Here is a 17,186-nt window from a genome sequence, read left to right as displayed (position 1 = left end):
TTTGGACTGTTTTACAGATCCCAATGGAAGTAATTTGATAACAAAAACCTTTATGTAAGTAGATTTAGATCTTATTGGGATTATGATTTATTTTTCAGTACATGACGGTATAAACTTTTGTGCTTGAAAACGATAAGATAATACATGTCGAAATATCGTCTATATAAACCTGTGATTGTTTTCCATAAATCTTTCAAACAGATGTAATGCTGCCCTAAAATTTAGATTTTTTTTAACATTTAACAAAATTAATGTAAGTTATCCCCCCCCCCCCCCCCCGTCCCCATCTCCTATTTTTGTCAGATCTGGAAGCAACAGTGGACATTCAATAATCCAAAGCATGCCTACCCCATTCTGTGACCTGTCAGATTATAAAACATACCGACAGTGTTTTTAAAGCAGAAAAACTTCATTGTTCACCCGGAATCTATAGTTTTTTCCCCTCACGGCACTAAGAATTTTGTGTATAGGAATATGAACATTGGACATAAATGGTGTAAAACCATGAAAAAAACCCGGCTGTCCCAATTCAATTTGGTCAATTCAGTGCGAGAGGCTTCCACGATCTTTCGGGACATTCTCTTTTGTTACCGTAATTATTATTATTCAACTTGAAAATAGTGTTGGATTATTATAATTTTGTGTCAGATGAGGCTAGAAATTATTCCTTTCGGAGAACAAAAAAGAATTATGGTATACAAAACTAGAAGTTAAGGACTTTATAAATATAGAGGTGGAGTAGAGCGGTATTTTCATTAAGTTCATATTGTAACTTATTAAGGACGGACAGGAACGGTCAGAGGTCTTCGTCAGAGACCGTTTCGAAAGGAACTACCTCACCCAAATTCATTTTATTTCTTATTGTCAAATCCTAAATAATTTGTAATTTTTTTTGTCATTTAGCTAGCTAGATTAAAATTGCTGTTTAATAAGGGCGGACAGGAACGGAAATAAAATGAACTTAAATGGGGTTTAACGTCTGCTCCGACTGAGGTCCTTTTACGTGCACGCCAATGTCATTGTGAACACGGAACCTCGTTTTTTCGTCCCATCCGAAAATGTTTACGTTGTCCTTTGCAGACAGACATCTGTACTGAACGCACTGACACAGGAAAAGAGACAGGAACGGTCAGAGGACTTCCACCGTTTAGAGACCGTTCCGAAAGTAACTCTCCCACCCACATCTCTTCCAAATTCATTTTTCTTCCAATTGTTAGATTAAAATAAATTGTAATTTTGTTTATAATTTGTAGTTCAGTGACAATGCCGTCTAGGCTAGAAGCTAAAACGCCACGTAGCGGAAAGTTGTATTGTACACATGCGTTACTCAGAGGCGTTAAAACCGAAGTGTTCCGACCACTTGATGTTGCCCATAGTGACGTAAGGCATGTGTTGATATGCAATGCTAATAATCATCTGGGACTGGGAGAGATGGATTTAAGAATGATATTAATATTATGAATATGATTGATGTTTTGTAGACTTCAAAACTGGGTATGTTATATTTAATCTCAAGGCTTAATTGATTGGCGTGACTATGTATCACAGAGGGCTAGTGAAGTTAGAGTTAGACAAAAAAAATAAAAAAGGATGGGGATGATGATCTTTTTTTAGACGTCAACAATAATCAGTTCAGTGTCACTGTCAGGTCTTTTAATTTTCTTGCTTTATAAAAAAAAGGTGTGTTTTTAGTTCATTGAGTCAAAATAATTACGGCCCTCGGTCCTCGAGATATACTTTCCAGTTGTCAGTTTGTTTATAATTAATTATTTTGACAACTCGGTATCGACCATATAGGCCTATATAATAGGATGTCATTATTAAAGAAATGACATTTGGTTAGTACTAGCCCTAGTACTAGATCTAAAAATGTTGCCATGCTGTCAGTCACATAATAATGACAATTAAACATACATTATTCAAGAGCTAAATCTGCCTAGATAGAACTCAATGACCATTGAATACCGCTTGGGTTATTCAATGTTTTAGTTATTTTTACAAAAATTGTGATTGACTAGCGGTGATGTCATTACAGTTTGACGTAATTCTGAAAGTGACGTCATTCTGGACAAAAGTAGCACAGGTCCAAGCCATTGAATACACCCATAGGTTATTCAATGGCTGTATTCAATGATATTTGCTTGTATTTGCATGTGGTTACAGAATAAAGTAACTTATCCAGACCATAATCCACTCTCGATGTCATCGCTAGCCTGCGATATTTACTGGATTTGAAGCCGATCTGCTGCTCAAAGCTAATCAAGATGATTAAATCAGTAATGATGATCGAGGCAAGGCCTAAAATTCAATCGCTAAATTCTCGGTTCGGAGTGGATCAATTTTAGCAAATTCCCTTTACATTATCTAGTTTTTAACTATTATAGTGAGAACTGCCAGCTCTTTACCTAATCTGCTATAATGTATCTTTAAGTAAGATGCCGGAGAGAATGAGAAATGGGGTTTAACGTCATTTCGGGACTAACATATGGTTTTAATTTTATTTCAATAATTCGCTTGCGCGTAGGGGTCTTTAGCAGTAGGAGGACCGGAGAAAACCCACGAGGTTGGACAGGCGACCCTACTCCTTGTCACGTACAACCGGGGATTCGAAACCACGCCAGTTGACTCAATGACAGGCCTTATGATACAGCGCGCGTGTGATAACCATCCGGCCATCCAACCCCCGTATGATGCCGGAATTTGGTTGATAAAGAGGATAGAATCATCCTCAAAAGGTTATTATTATTACTAATCTAATTAAAATACAGATCTATATTTCATTTGTTTCGTTTCTTTATACTTTTAATGGCCTTCACTACATTAAGATCTAACTGGCCGTAGTGCGAGGTCGCGTGGGGGGCGGTCATACAAGCACCCTTTAGCGTATGACGTCAGACATTAGATTAACTAATCAGCGCTGATGTTTCTAGTGGGATACCTACAGTTCCGTGCACTGTACGCCAAGAACTCACCACAACAGGCCAGTTCATTGGCTAATCCCTTACAACCAGAAAATTGAACTATAGACTATAGTATAGAACAAAATTATACCTGACAAGGATAGCCTACAAACCACTTCTTTTAAATCGAAGCGATAATAGTTGACTTTTCTCGGTCCTCGAGATATACTTTCCAGTTGTCAGTTTGTTTATAATTAATTATTTTGACAACTCGGTATCGACCATATAGGCCTATATAATAGGATGTCATTATTAAAGAAATGACATTTGGTTAGTACTAGGCCTAGTACTAGATCTAAAAATGTTGCCATGCTGTCAGTCACATAATAATGACAATTAAACATACATTATTCAAGAGCTAAACCTGCCTAGATAGAACTCAATGACCATTGAATACCGCTTGGGTTATTCAATGTTTTAGTTATTTTTACAAAAATTGTGATTGACTAGCGGTGATGTCATTACAGTTTGACGTAATTCTGAAAGTGACGTCATTCTGGACAAAAGTAGCACAGGTCCAAGCCATTGAATACACCCATAGGTTATTCAATGGCTGTATTCAATGATATTTGCTTGTATTTGCATGTGGTTACAGAATAAAGTAACTTATCCAGACTATAATCCACTCTCGATGTCATCGCTAGCCTGCGATATTTACTGGATTTGAAGCCGATCTGCTGCTCAAAGCTAATCAAGATGATTAAATCAGTAATGATGATCGAGGCAAGGCCTAAAATTCAATCGCTAAATTCTCGGTTCGGAGTGGATCAATTTTAGCAAATTCCCTTTACATTATCTAGTTTTTAACTATTATAGTGAGAACTGCCAGCTCTTTACCTAATCTGCTATAATGTATCTTTAAGTAAGATGCCGGAGAATGAGAAATGGGGTTTAACGTCATTTCGGGACTAACATATGGTTTTAATTTTATTTCAATAATTCGCTTGCGCGTAGGGGTCTTTAGCAGTAGGAGGACCGGAGAAAACCCACAAGGTTGGACAGGCGACCCTACTCCTTGTCACGTACAACCGGGGATTCGAAACCACGCCAGTTGACTCAATGACAGGCCTTATGATACAGCACGCGTGTGATAACCATCCGGCCATCCAACCCCCGTATGATGCCGGAATTTGGTTGATAAAGAGGATAGAATCATCCTCAAAAGGTTATTATTATTACTAATCTAATTAAAATACAGATCTATATTTCGTTTGTTTCGTTTCTTTATACTTTTAATGGCCTTCACTACATTAAGATCTAACTGGCCGTAGTGCGAGGTCGCGTGGGGGGCGGTCATACAAGCACCCTTTAGCGTATGACGTCAGACATTAGATTAACCAATCAGCGCTGATGTTTCTAGTGGGATACCTACAGTTCCGTGCACTGTACGCCAAGAACTCACCACAACAGGCCAGTTCATTGGCTAATCCCTTACAACCAGAAAATTGAACTATAGACTATAGTATAAAACAAAATTATACCTGACAAGGATAGCCTACAAACCACTTCTTTTAAATCGAAGCGATAATAGTTGACTTTTCTCTCCATTTAAAGTTTGCCAGGTGAAGCTCAAGGCATCCAATCGTTGCTAAAAACAAGAACATCGGTATATCTCAACATTTTTAGCTACGTTTTCGTAGCTAGCTAGATTTCTTTAGTTAGCATAGTGTTTGTAATTAATAAATTTAAAATAAAATACAATAAAGTTACTTCCTCAAAAAGGATGTGACAGAGTCCACTGTACCATTTAACTGCTAAGTATAGTACCAATAAAGAAATTCAGTGAGCCTTGGTGGCTAAGTGGTAAGTGCACTTAACTCATGCTGATTGTGTTCCCACTTCCCAGTGTGGGTTTCGAAGAAATTTCAGAAGTGTCATTTGCAGGACCGATGTTTATCTGGGAAGCACACAAGAACCATTGACAGTTGTTAATCAATTAATTTTGAAGTAAGAAAATCTCTGAAAAATGAAACCTTGTTAACGTGATAGCAGCTACAGTTTTAAAAAATTTTTTTTACAAATTTGATTTTCAATGCACTGTCCCCTTATGTTTTCATGACCAGCATTCTGCTGCTGAATCTTTTTATTGCCATGTAATGTGATTAAATATTTATATTTCCAGAGATTCCTTTAGTTACTTCCTCGAAAAGGATGAACCTTGTAAATTTTGAACATTATGTGTGTTTGGAAAATCTTTTGAACACGATAGAGATTTCTTGAAGGCATAGAATATACTTATCAAATTTGGTTGACATCCAGGTTTTCCTTTCAGATAAGCTGAACACTGTCAATGGCTGAAATCCAATTGACTTGAAATTCATACACGGCACCGTGTTTAAGGTCATGAGATAAAGAAGTCTATTGATTTTCAACAATTTCCAATAATTACTGCCAGAGTTATGGCCCTTGATCACTTTGAATATCTGGTGGACGCTCTAAACCCGTGGTTCTCTACCTTTTTTTGCCAACGTCACGCTTTGGAACACATGAAAAAATAGCGGCAAACCTGGCTAAATATACATGAAAAATATTTGAATCTTGCAAAATAAAAACATGTTAAGTTAGACAGCATACAACCGTAGACAGAGACTAGTCATAGACATATAAAATGACTCAAACTAAATAAAGAAAAACTCAACTATGAACTTATCAGTAGACACCAGTGAATACTCAATTGGGATCATGTGGTTTTTCGCATTTTCTTAGTGTGCCGTTCAAAATTTTGCGGCACACTTAGGAAGATATTAAACATTTTGTATGCTAAATGTTAGAATGGGCAGAACTAGAAACCAAATTGGTTGTTACTTGTAATCAGATTTCAATGTATTGTAAATATTTCATTTCTGAAAGAGAAAAAATATGCAACGACAGAACGGTATGGATAAGGAATGCTTTGAAATCTTTTTTTTTTAAGAAAAATAACCCTACGGTAACAAAAAAATCGCCACAAAGGTAAAAGTTAAATGCTCCTACAATGGACAGATTTAAATTGAAATTTTATTGCCACAGTTATATTTTTGTCGCAATTGACAGAAATGGTGATTGACAGCATGAGCAGTAGGCTTACTCAATTATTTTCAATTCTATAAGATTGGCATGTTACAGTATAAAAGGCAGGGTCAGAATGACTACCAACTGCTTTATTGTGCGATGCTTTTGGAACTGACGACAACTTTATACCACTGTTAAGTGGATCATCTGAAACCATGTATTTTACTGTCTACAGGTGATGAGTATTTATATACTTTAGACTCTTTAATCTTAATCTTAAGTTAAAGTCTGGTTTACTATCATTGACAGTGGGTCTGCTTCACAAATCCACAAGAAAAAGATAATCCATTCATAAATTATCATTGACAGTGGGTCTGCTTCACAAATCCACAAGAAAAAGATAATCCATTCATAAATTATACTCTGTGTGTGTAGTCCTGGTATTACCCTGTGGTAGTGTATAATAGTCAACTTTAACCTGTGTAAAGAAGATTATATGCTTATAAAATGAAATGGTTAGTAATAGTATAAAAGGGTAAAATTCAAAACAATATAGTGACGTCTTCACCTTCTTTCGGGAAAATGCAACACTAACAAAGGTTCAAAGCCACTTTATGTGTGGAGATTCAACTACCGGTATCTATTAACTCATTGACATGAATCACTTCTTTCTTTCAGCAGTTGATAAAGGCACAGGTGTAACTGCTGGTGTTCCCCAGGGCTCCATTCTCGGAACTTTACTCTTTTTAAATGCCCACATTTTTATGTGGACGTATATTGTTGTCGCCCCTGTCCGTCCATCTGTCTGTCCGTCACACTCTTTGGAACACAATAACTCTCTTTCTAATTGAGCTAGAATGTTCAAACTTGGTGTATGTGTTTATTAGGTCAATACCTTGATGGAGTTCAAAGATGAGCATTTTCCGCTTAGGGTAAGCGGAGATAAGCAATTTGATTGGTTGATGCTTTGGGACACGATTACTTTAGTTCTAATTAAGTGAGAGTGATGAAACTTGGTGTATAGTTTCATTACATCAAAACCTTTACTAAGTTCAATAATGAGCATTTTCTGCTCAAGGTAAGCAGAGCGATAGGCAATTTATTTGGCCGAGACTTCAATGGAACACAATAACTCTCATTCTAATTGAGCTAGAATGTTCACACTTGACGTAGGTGTTTATTAGGTGAATGCCTTGATGGAGTTTAGAGTTGGAAGATGAGAATTTTCTGCTTAGGGTAAGCAGAGATAAGCAATTTGATTGGTTGATGCTTTGGGACACGCTTGATGTATAGTTTTATCACATCAATACCTTGACTAAGTTCGATAATGAGCATTTTCTGCTCAGGGTAAGCATAGCGATAAGCAATTTGATTAGTTGAGACTTTTGAACACAATAACAATTTGTAAAAAAAAATGAAAACTAGAACTCCAAAGAGTACTGACATGTTTCAGTACTTCAGGCCACGCCTTGTCACATCAACAATCAAGTTACACCATGCATTATTGAGTAGAGTTAGATACAATACATATTAACCCATTAAGTGCGTAGGTCGTTATATAACGTCCAGGACAACTGCCACTCACTCTGTGTAGGGAGTAATATAACGCCTTGGAGGTATTTTCCCCAACCTATTCTTAGAACATAGTTCGTCACTTTGGGGAATTCCCAATGATCGCAGTGTGTAGGTCGTTATATTACGTCCTGGACAACTGCCACTCACACTGTGTGTAGCGCGTAATATAACGCCTTGGAGGTATTTTCCCTAACCTATTCTTATAACATAGTACATAGTTCTTCGTCACTTCGTCAAATAAATTACACAATAGGGGGTAGTTAACAATTTAGAAACGTCACGCTTAACGGGTTAAAGTGGAAAAACCTGTCATTTTGAACTCTTAATAAAACCGGAAGTTATACTTCAAGACGGAACATCAAGCCACGTCACATCAACATGAGGGTCATGAGGGTCATCATATATGAAAAGGTCATTAATAGATTACATCACCAGATAGAAATTAAAAAGTCGAAGAAAATTCAAAGTGAAACTGGAAGTAAACGAAATCAAAGTTCAACAATCGGCTCTCTAAGGATTGTTGCCCTTTGGAGTAGGTTCAAAACAAAAAAAAAAGGTTTTGAAAATCGGAATCAAAATGGTGGCTGAATATCAATTCGAAGATTTTTTGTAAAATCAAATGTGGCTACCAAACGGTTAAAAATGTTATGGAACAAGGTCTCTGAAAATGAAAAATAATATCTGGGGCTAACACCACCATGTATCATTTTTGGTCTATTTTTATGTGCCCACATTTTCATGTGGATGTATATTGTCGTGGACACTCTACAGGTCACAATTCTTATCCGATTTCAACAAAACTTGAAATATAGGTTTATCTCCCTAAGAATTCGGTTCCTTTAAATATTGGCATGTATCAGACTGTAACTTCATGGATTATGGCCCCTGATTGTAGGAAAAATCGCGTTTTTAGATTGTGGACCCTATAGAGGTCACAATTTTTATCCTTATTTGTTGAAACTTGAAATACAAGTTTATAACCCACAAATCTCGGTTCCTTTCTATATTCGTGCATATCAAACCGTAACTTCCTGAATTATGGCCCCTGATTGTACGAAAAATCGTGTTTTTTAGCTTGTGGACCCTATAGAGGTCATAATTTTTATCCGAATTAAAAAAAACTTTTGAATATATCACCGTTACACCTTAAGGATGGTTGACTTCGAATTTTGTAAAAATCGGACCAAAACTGACCGACAAAATGGCCGCCCTTTGTACTCAAATAGCGTAAAAATATGATATATCAAGGTTGTGGACTCTCTAGAGTTCACAATTTTCTTCTGATTTTCATGAAACTTGAAATATAAGTTTATAACACAAATATCTTGGTTCCTTTTGATATTCGCACATATCGGACCGTAACTTCCTGAATTATGGCCCCTGATTGTACGGAAAATCATGTTTTTAGCTTGTGGACCCTATAGAGGTTATAATTTTTATCCAATTTCAAAAACCGTTTGAATATATCATCGTTACACCCTAAGGATGGTTGAAATCGAAATTCATAAAAATCGGACAAAAACTGACAGACGAAATGGCCGCCCATGGTACTCAAATAGCATAAAAATATGGTATATGAATGTTGTGGACCCTCTAGAGGTCACAGTTTTCTTCTGATTTTGATGAAACTTGAAATGTAAGTTTATAACCGAAAGAGCTTGGTTCCTTTCGATATTCGCGCATATCGGATTGTAACTTCCTGAATTATGGCCCCTGATTGTACGAATAATCGCGTTTTTAGTTTGAGGTCCCTCTAGAGGTCATAATTATTATCCGATTTAAAAAAAACTTTGAATATATCACCTTTACACCCTAAGGATGGTTGAGTTCGAATTTCGTAAAAATCGGACCAAAACTGACAGACAAAATGGCCGCGCCTCGTACCACTCAAATAGAGTAAAAATATGGTATATCAAGGTTGTGGACCCTCTAAAGGTGACAATTTTCTTCTGATTTTGATGAAACTTGAAATGTAAGTTTATAACCCAAAGATCTCGGTTCTTTTCGATATTCGTGCATATCGGACCTTAATGTCGCTGAAATAAACTCTTCAAGTAACTTGTATTCCATATAATTGTGTCATGTGTTAAGACATTATACTGTCAATAATTTGTAAACTATTATCATAATTATCAGCTATTAATATTATATAATGGTTGGTTATCTACAGTCATTGTAATCATTAATGTACCAGTTTTCTTATACCTTTGATTTATTTTTGATGGACAGAGTTAATAAAGGTCATGCTCTCAAACCTGGGGCTTGTCTTTCTAATAACCATAGTATTTAAATAACAATTCTATTTAAATGATAGAGGATTTAGCTGGTTATCCATTTTACATAGTGAGGTAAATAAATATCATTCAGGACTTATTTTACAACAGTAATTGCTGCTGTCACGAAAACCTTGTGAATTGTTTTTCAAACTTGCGATTTTTCACTCAGTTAATTTCGATCATGCTTTGATTTTGCATCGAGTCAAGGGTCAGTCCATTTGTCTGTCTGTCCGTCAAACTTATTTGGTCACAATAATTCTGTCTTAATTGAGCTCAGATGTTTAAACCGTGTTTCTGTTTATTGGGTAAAGCAGTGTGATGTGCAGTTTTGATCGTGGAGACTTGTACCTTGACTAAGTTCAATGATGAGCATTTTTTGCTTAGAATATGTAGAATGTTGAAATGTTGATACTTGATGTAGCTCTTTATTATTAGGTAAATGCATGCCTTGCCTGAGATCGATATGATGAATCAGTATGAGCACAATATCTGCTAATGCCAGGCAGAGATAAACAAATTGATTGGTTGAGACTTTTGAAGACAGTAACTTTGATTCTAATCGGGTGACATTGATGAAACTCAAGATACAGGCACTTGAAGGGATTAAAATAAAACTTCTTACTACTGCTTAACTAGTATTACTAATAACACAAGGTGTATCACCCGACATATTGTTTTGAATCGTTGAAGATATTTCGTCTGCTATCATTTCACAATACTCACTAGTAGTAGTTCTAACACTTTCCATCATTTTTATTGCCAACAAGACTTTATTTGATCATTATACACCTTCCAATGTAATTAAATTGGTCATTTTACAGCGTTATTAATTACAAATCAAACTTGAAGTATTATCACTTGGCTATTCATATCTTCAATGAACCGGAAGTAAGAGTATAGTTTCATTACATCAGTAGCTTCACTAAGAATGATTATGTTCATTTTCTGTTTGCTCCAAGTAGAGTGATAAGCAGTGTGATTGATTGACACTATGTAGCATGATAACTATTCAGGTGCGAGACATCAGCCTTGGTGTTGTCTTATTGGCATTATTTCCCATAACCTTACTGTCCTTGTGGTTTTATTTTTCTGGGTTCTCACTTTTCATAATAGAAAGAGCTCAATACCCTTGTGTGTAAATGAATTATTGAAATAAGATAATGTCATATTTTGAGACCCAAACTCAATGTTACCAGTTACTTAGTACAACTTTGACCTAAGTTGAAAATAATACTTTCTAAATTGACATTATTATTTGTCTTCAAAGTTTGAGGGGCTAAAGATCTATTCTTGATTGGTCGATGCTGTTGACTTGCGTTGTAAATTGTTTTTTTTTAGATATAATCCTAATTATCCATGTATTGTTTGAAGAATTAATAATTGATTTTGTTTTGTCCTTATTAAAGTAGACCGAAATAAAAAATGATGTGTACTTTTTAAGGAACAAACAAAAATTATACAAACGTTGTGTTCCAGGACAGAAAATTAATTTATTATTATAAAGTCAATTTCATGATACAAATACCCTATGTCAAAAGAAATTGCTAAATAATAAGGAAATAAGGCAATTACAAATTTACAATGATCATGGTACAAGCTCTGAAAATGAAAACCAGTGGCTGCCAGGCAGGATACGCCCACATTTTGCAAGAAATGGATAGAGAACAAGCTAAAAACAAAAATGAGTTTTTGTACAATCAGGGGTCATAATCCAGAAAGTTATGGTCTGAAATGCGCAGATATCAAAAGGGACTGAGATTTTGGGAATATAAAGATATGTTTTAAGTTCCATCAAAATTGGATAAAAATTGTGACCTCTAGAGGGTCCATAACCTTTGAATTACATACTCATATACAATTTGCATACAAAGAGCGGCCATTTTGTTGGCAGTTTCATTTTGATTTTCCCAAAATTCCAATTCAACCTTCATTATAGTGGAATAGTGATCTAAACGGTTTTTAAAATCGAAAAAAAAATTGTGACCTCTAGAGAATCCACTAGCTAAAAATGTGATTTATCGACCAATCAGGGACCATAATCCAGGAAGTTACGATCCAATATGCGCGAATATCGAAAGGAACCAAGATCTTTGGGTTATAAACATGCATTTCAAGTTTGATCAAAATCGGATCAAAATTGTAAGCTCTATAGTGTCCACAAGCTAAAAATGTGATTTTTCGTACAATCAGGGGCCATAATTCATGAAGTTTTGATCCAATATGCGCGAATATCAAAAACAACCAACATGCATTTCAAGTTTCATCAAAATTGGATCAAAATTGTGACTTCTATAGGGTCCACAAGCTTAAAACGTGATTTTGCGTACAAACAGGGGCCATAATCCATGAAGTTTCGATCCGATACATGCCAATATCGAAAGCAGCCGAGATCTTTTGGGGATAAACTTATATTTCAAGTTTCGTTGAAATCGGATAAAAATTGTGACCTGTAGAGTGTACACAAACAAATTGTGGACGTCCGGACAAACAGGGGCGACGACAATATGGAGGCAGACCACCATTAAATTTCACCATCTCGGTACCCACGAATTGTAGTTCGTCTATTTATAGCAATTCTCTCTCTCTCTCTCTTTTCTCCCCTTTTGCATGCCCATTTTTGTTGATTTTTTGGTCTAGACTGGACGAAGAGGGTTTGAATTAACATTTTCTGCCAGGTTTTGGTAAATATTCATGATTTTGAGGTGGAAGGATAACAGGGTTATCAGGTTGGCTACGGCGATATGTACGGCAACTAGTTACATGTTTTTAGTATGCTTCTTCAAGTTTGTGTATCTCAAAATTTTGGTGGTCAACCTCATACAAATTTTAGTGCAAAGACATGACCATTTGTTCCTCTGTCTGTAGTGAAAAGCATTCAGCCCAACGAAAATTTGGGGAAAAGTTGGAGGTGGGCAAAGAGGCCAGAATTAACATTGAAGTAAATGGGGAAATTAATGGTGGTCTGCCTCCTATATGAAAACAACCTGACAGTTTATGAAAGGCCTAAATTTGATGATATGATCTCCAAATTGTCAGAAAATGTGATATATGGCATTTTGATAGTAAAAAAAGTGAAATGGTAAAATTTCAAAAATATTTGACAAATTTGGGAGGGGAAATTTTGATTTTAGTCAAAATTTTGTGATTTTCAGTGTTTATTTACTTTTCAAAATTAGTGGAAAATATTTTAATGTATGATTTTTACTTTTGCTGCATCATAAAGGTTAGACGCGAAGAAAGCATCATAATTTCACTCAATTTTGCCTAAAAATCATGATAAATTGTCTGAAATTCTTTAGATTACCCCCAATATTGCTGTCAAAATTTTAATTATTCATCTGTTGTAAAATGAACCAAAATGTCTTGCATGTCTTTATTTTTATTATTAAATAACTTGGAAAGGATCCATGTGATTGTCAGATATTGAAAAAGTATTCATGTGTTTGTCCAAAATTTAAAAATTAAGAAATTTAGTCAAATTATGTTCTGCTTAGGTGTGTTAGAATTTTCAAAACATGAGTGAACTGCATTTTGCTGCTGTTTTCCTCTGGCTTGACACAATTTTAATCTTTCAAAACCTGAAATTGTTGCATTTCCCTTCTCGAGAAAGTAAAATCTATGTGTTTGCAGGGAAATTTCTCTTTCTTCATTTCATTTAGACTGGCTCACCCTCCCCACCTCACCCCTTTTCTTGAACATGATATTTGGATATTCAATTGAACATTTGTTGACTCCAAATTAGCAGTAATTGGATTTTGTGCTTGAATTGTAACCAAGCATTTTATTTGACACAAACAAATAGTTACATATAAGATTTCAAGGATTTCTAAGACTTTTTGTTTATGGCCAAACATGTAATCCTATGACATTTCTTCCAAATGAGTCCATACCCCAAAATGGATATTTTGTAGATGTGTTTTTTGCAGCTTAATGTTTTACATTTTGGATGTAAATCTATTATTTGTGGTGATCTTTTAAAATGTGGCACTTACAGGGCAATAAAATATTAATTAATAGCCTTTTCATACCCCTTTAATGCTATGAATTATGTCAGAACTCCCTTTTTCCATATCATTTTGTCAGGACATTGATGTAAAGATTAAAACAACTTGCTTCCACATAATATTTACACTATGTAATTTCAAGGATACCTCTGATTGTTAAAGTATTTTAAAAAATGAAATATTCCCATTTTTTAAAAAAAAAATAGTGCTTTGCGACCCTTTTATTAGAATGGCTGGTTGTCACCTAAATACGGCATTTATTTTACATTTATCAATCCATATTTTAATAAATAATTCATACTTCTTATAACTAACTGTGTTTATATGTATGTATATAAGCCAGGGATAGAAGAACATGGCTTTTAGCCATATTCCATCAAAAGTATTACTTATGTGGACGCAAGTGGGATTTGTTACCACACCAACATTTTTAGGGGGTGGGCTTACAGGTTTCATTATAGTTCCTTACAGTTACCTTCAATGCAACAATTTTCCAGCTTGTCTTCCTGTATACCGGCCAAGGTTTCTAGAAATAAATGCCTTTCATCTCAGACTTTCCCAGAAATAGGGAAATATTAGCATTTTGAGGCATACAAAGTGTCAAAAATGGACCATTTTGTAGAAAAAGGTAAAAGAAAGTCAATTTTTGAAAAATATTCCAATATTTTGAATATTTTTGATGTGACTTGTTTGAAACTCTTTAAATCTTTTCGCAGAACTCACATTTCGACAAAATTAAGAAAGAATCTTCAATTCTAGAACAAAAGGCCCATGGACCTGAGCTGCAATCTGGTATACAAAACAGTACATAACTTTAAAGGGTCACTATTTCTGCAGTAATTTTTTTTTTTGATTCTGTATTATAATAATGTTGCAAAAATAAATGTGAAGCTATAAAGAAAAGAATTTTGATGATATATGAACTTATAATAAAACCATATAGGAGGCAGACCACCATTAAATTTCACCATCTCGGAACCCACGAATTGTAGTTCGTCTATTTATAGCAATTCTCTCTCTCTCTCTTTTCTCCCCTTTTGCATGCCCATTTTTGTTGATTTTTTGGTCTAGACTGGACGAAGAGGGTTTGAATTAACATTTTCTGCCAGGTTTTGGTAAATATTCATGATTTTGAGGTGGAAGGATAACAGGGTTATCAGGTTGGCTACGGCGATATGTACGGCAACTAGTTACATGTTTTTAGTATGCTTCTTCAAGTTTGTGTATCTCAAAATTTTGGTGGTCAACCTCATACAAATTTTAGTGCAAAGACATGACCATTTGTTCCTCTGTCTGTAGTGAAAAGCATTCAGCCCAACGAAAATTTGGGGAAAAGTTGGAGGTGGGCAAAGAGGCCAGAATTAACATTGAAGTCAATGGGGAAATTAATGGTGGTCTGCCTCCATATACGTCTACATGAAAATGTGGGCGTATAAAAGCAATAATTATATTAAGTATTCATGAGCCTTTGTGGTATTTTATGATCTTGACATGTAAACAATTTGCTCTTCGAGTCTTATGTGTACTTGTATAAAGAAATTATTGTTTTTCAGTATGCAATACTGTTATTCAGAATAATTTAGGAAATAGAAATCATCAAACTGAACATCCTTCAAGACAATAATATAATCATAGATATTTAATTAATGGGTAATCAATGTTATTGTCCATGATAACAACATAACAAGATGGTGATTATATGATATCAGACCCCAATCTCTACGGTTAAGTATCAATTAGGTGTGCCATTTGCCATTGGGTGTGTATTTTAAAAAATGTATGATCTTATTAATTTCAAATATCAATCTCTTTTAGTTTGCATAGATTTCATGTCGCTTTTTTCATTGTTTTTGCAGTAAGCTTATAGTAATATACATGATGAGAAAATAAGATATTAGTAGACATGATAAGAAAATAAGATATATGGGTTTTAGTATGTGTGCCCTTGAAAAGTAATTTAAATTTTACCAGAATTTCCACTAAAGTAGAAGTTACCGCCAAAACTTAGACCTTTTAACAGACTTCTACAGAAAGAATAGAGCCAAAAAGTAAAGTGTGTGTAAATGTAATGAGCTTGCTGAGAATGGGTATTATTGAATAATTGATCAATATAGTTTATATGATTGCCACCAATTAATGGCTTGAATTTGATTGTACATTACATGTTGATCAGTTCGGTTATGTTGGAACAATACAAGAATGTCTGAAGGAGCTGAAGGATAATAATTATGATATCTATGGATTATTACTGGTACTCTAACGTGTACAGTTTGAGCTAGTCTGATCAATTCCTGAATATTATTTATATTGTTCATTAGCATATTCAAAAAAGGCTTACTGTAACAACACATAATTACATAATCCTATGGAGATATATGTCTGTCTTCAAATCTGCTCAGCTTTGTACATTTAGACATAATGTTTTTATTATCTAAAATGTATTTCTTAGGTCTAGATTACCCAACTTTGATCTGGAATGTGTTCCAATAAATGTTGAATTATGCCATATTTGTGCCTTATTCTGTACCATATCAGGAAGATGTCTAGGTCTATTGATTTTTCAACAAAATTTGGATGATATATACGTGACAAAACCGTGTGGGATGGTTTTTTTTTTCTTTGTAAATTTTTTTAGTACTTTATAGTCTGTTGCTATTCAACAATTTGGATTATATTTGTCTTCTGCTAGCTTGTAATTATCAATAAATTTGTAAGTTTTTTTGTACAATCTTTGTTAAACAGATTGATAGATCTGAATGAGTGTACGATACAAGCAATGTTGTGCTAGTTTTAATCTTGATTAAATTATTTATACAGTTAATTAGGTTGAGATAATAAAAATGCTTAGATAAGAAGTAAAGTAGTCTTTGATGGTTTTTATACGCCCACATTAAAATGTGGACGTATATTGCCGTCGCCCCCGTCCGTCCGTCTGTCGGTCTGTCGTCCACAATTTCTTGTGAACGCTCTAAAGCCAAAAGTTATCATCCAATTTTTTTTAAATTGATATATGTTGTTTACGTTAGTGAGATGAAGAAGCCTATTTAATTTCAATAATTTCCGTTTATTACGTCTTGAGTTATGGCCCTTGTTTCACTTTGTTGAACCTTGTGAACGCTCCAACGCCAAAAGTTATCATTCGATCTTTGTGAAATTTATATGCATTATTTAGATTAGTGAAACGAAGAAGCCTATTGAATTTCAGCAATTTCCGTTTATTACGTCTAGAGTTATGGCCCTTGTTTCACTTTTTTGATCCTTGTGAACACTCTAACGCAAAAAGTTATCACCCGATCTTTGTGAAATTTATATGCATGATTTAAATTAGTGAAACGAAAAAGCCTATTGAATTTCAGCAATTTACTATGGCCCTTGTTTCA

The 17,186-nt window shown here is 34.8% G+C and overlaps 1 protein-coding gene across 1 annotated transcript in view; it reads left to right on the top strand.

Moving 5' to 3' along the window:
• The first annotated feature begins 1,375 nt into the window (after nucleotides 1-1,375).
• Nucleotides 1,376-17,186, top strand: part of LOC126818723 (serine/threonine-protein kinase NIM1) — a 32,692-nt gene continuing 16,881 nt past the window's right edge. The window contains exon 1 of the mRNA XM_050546263.2: nucleotides 1,376-1,494. The gene's annotated coding sequence lies outside the window, so the exon portion shown is untranslated. The remainder of the gene's footprint in view (nucleotides 1,495-17,186) is intronic.

Source organism: Patella vulgata, chromosome 4, assembly GCF_932274485.2.
Source record: "Patella vulgata chromosome 4, xgPatVulg1.2, whole genome shotgun sequence".
Lineage (NCBI taxonomy): Eukaryota > Metazoa > Mollusca > Gastropoda > Patellidae > Patella > Patella vulgata.
The sequence above is the reverse complement of the archived record's forward strand: the minus strand, read 5'-3'. Positions and strand labels throughout refer to the sequence as shown.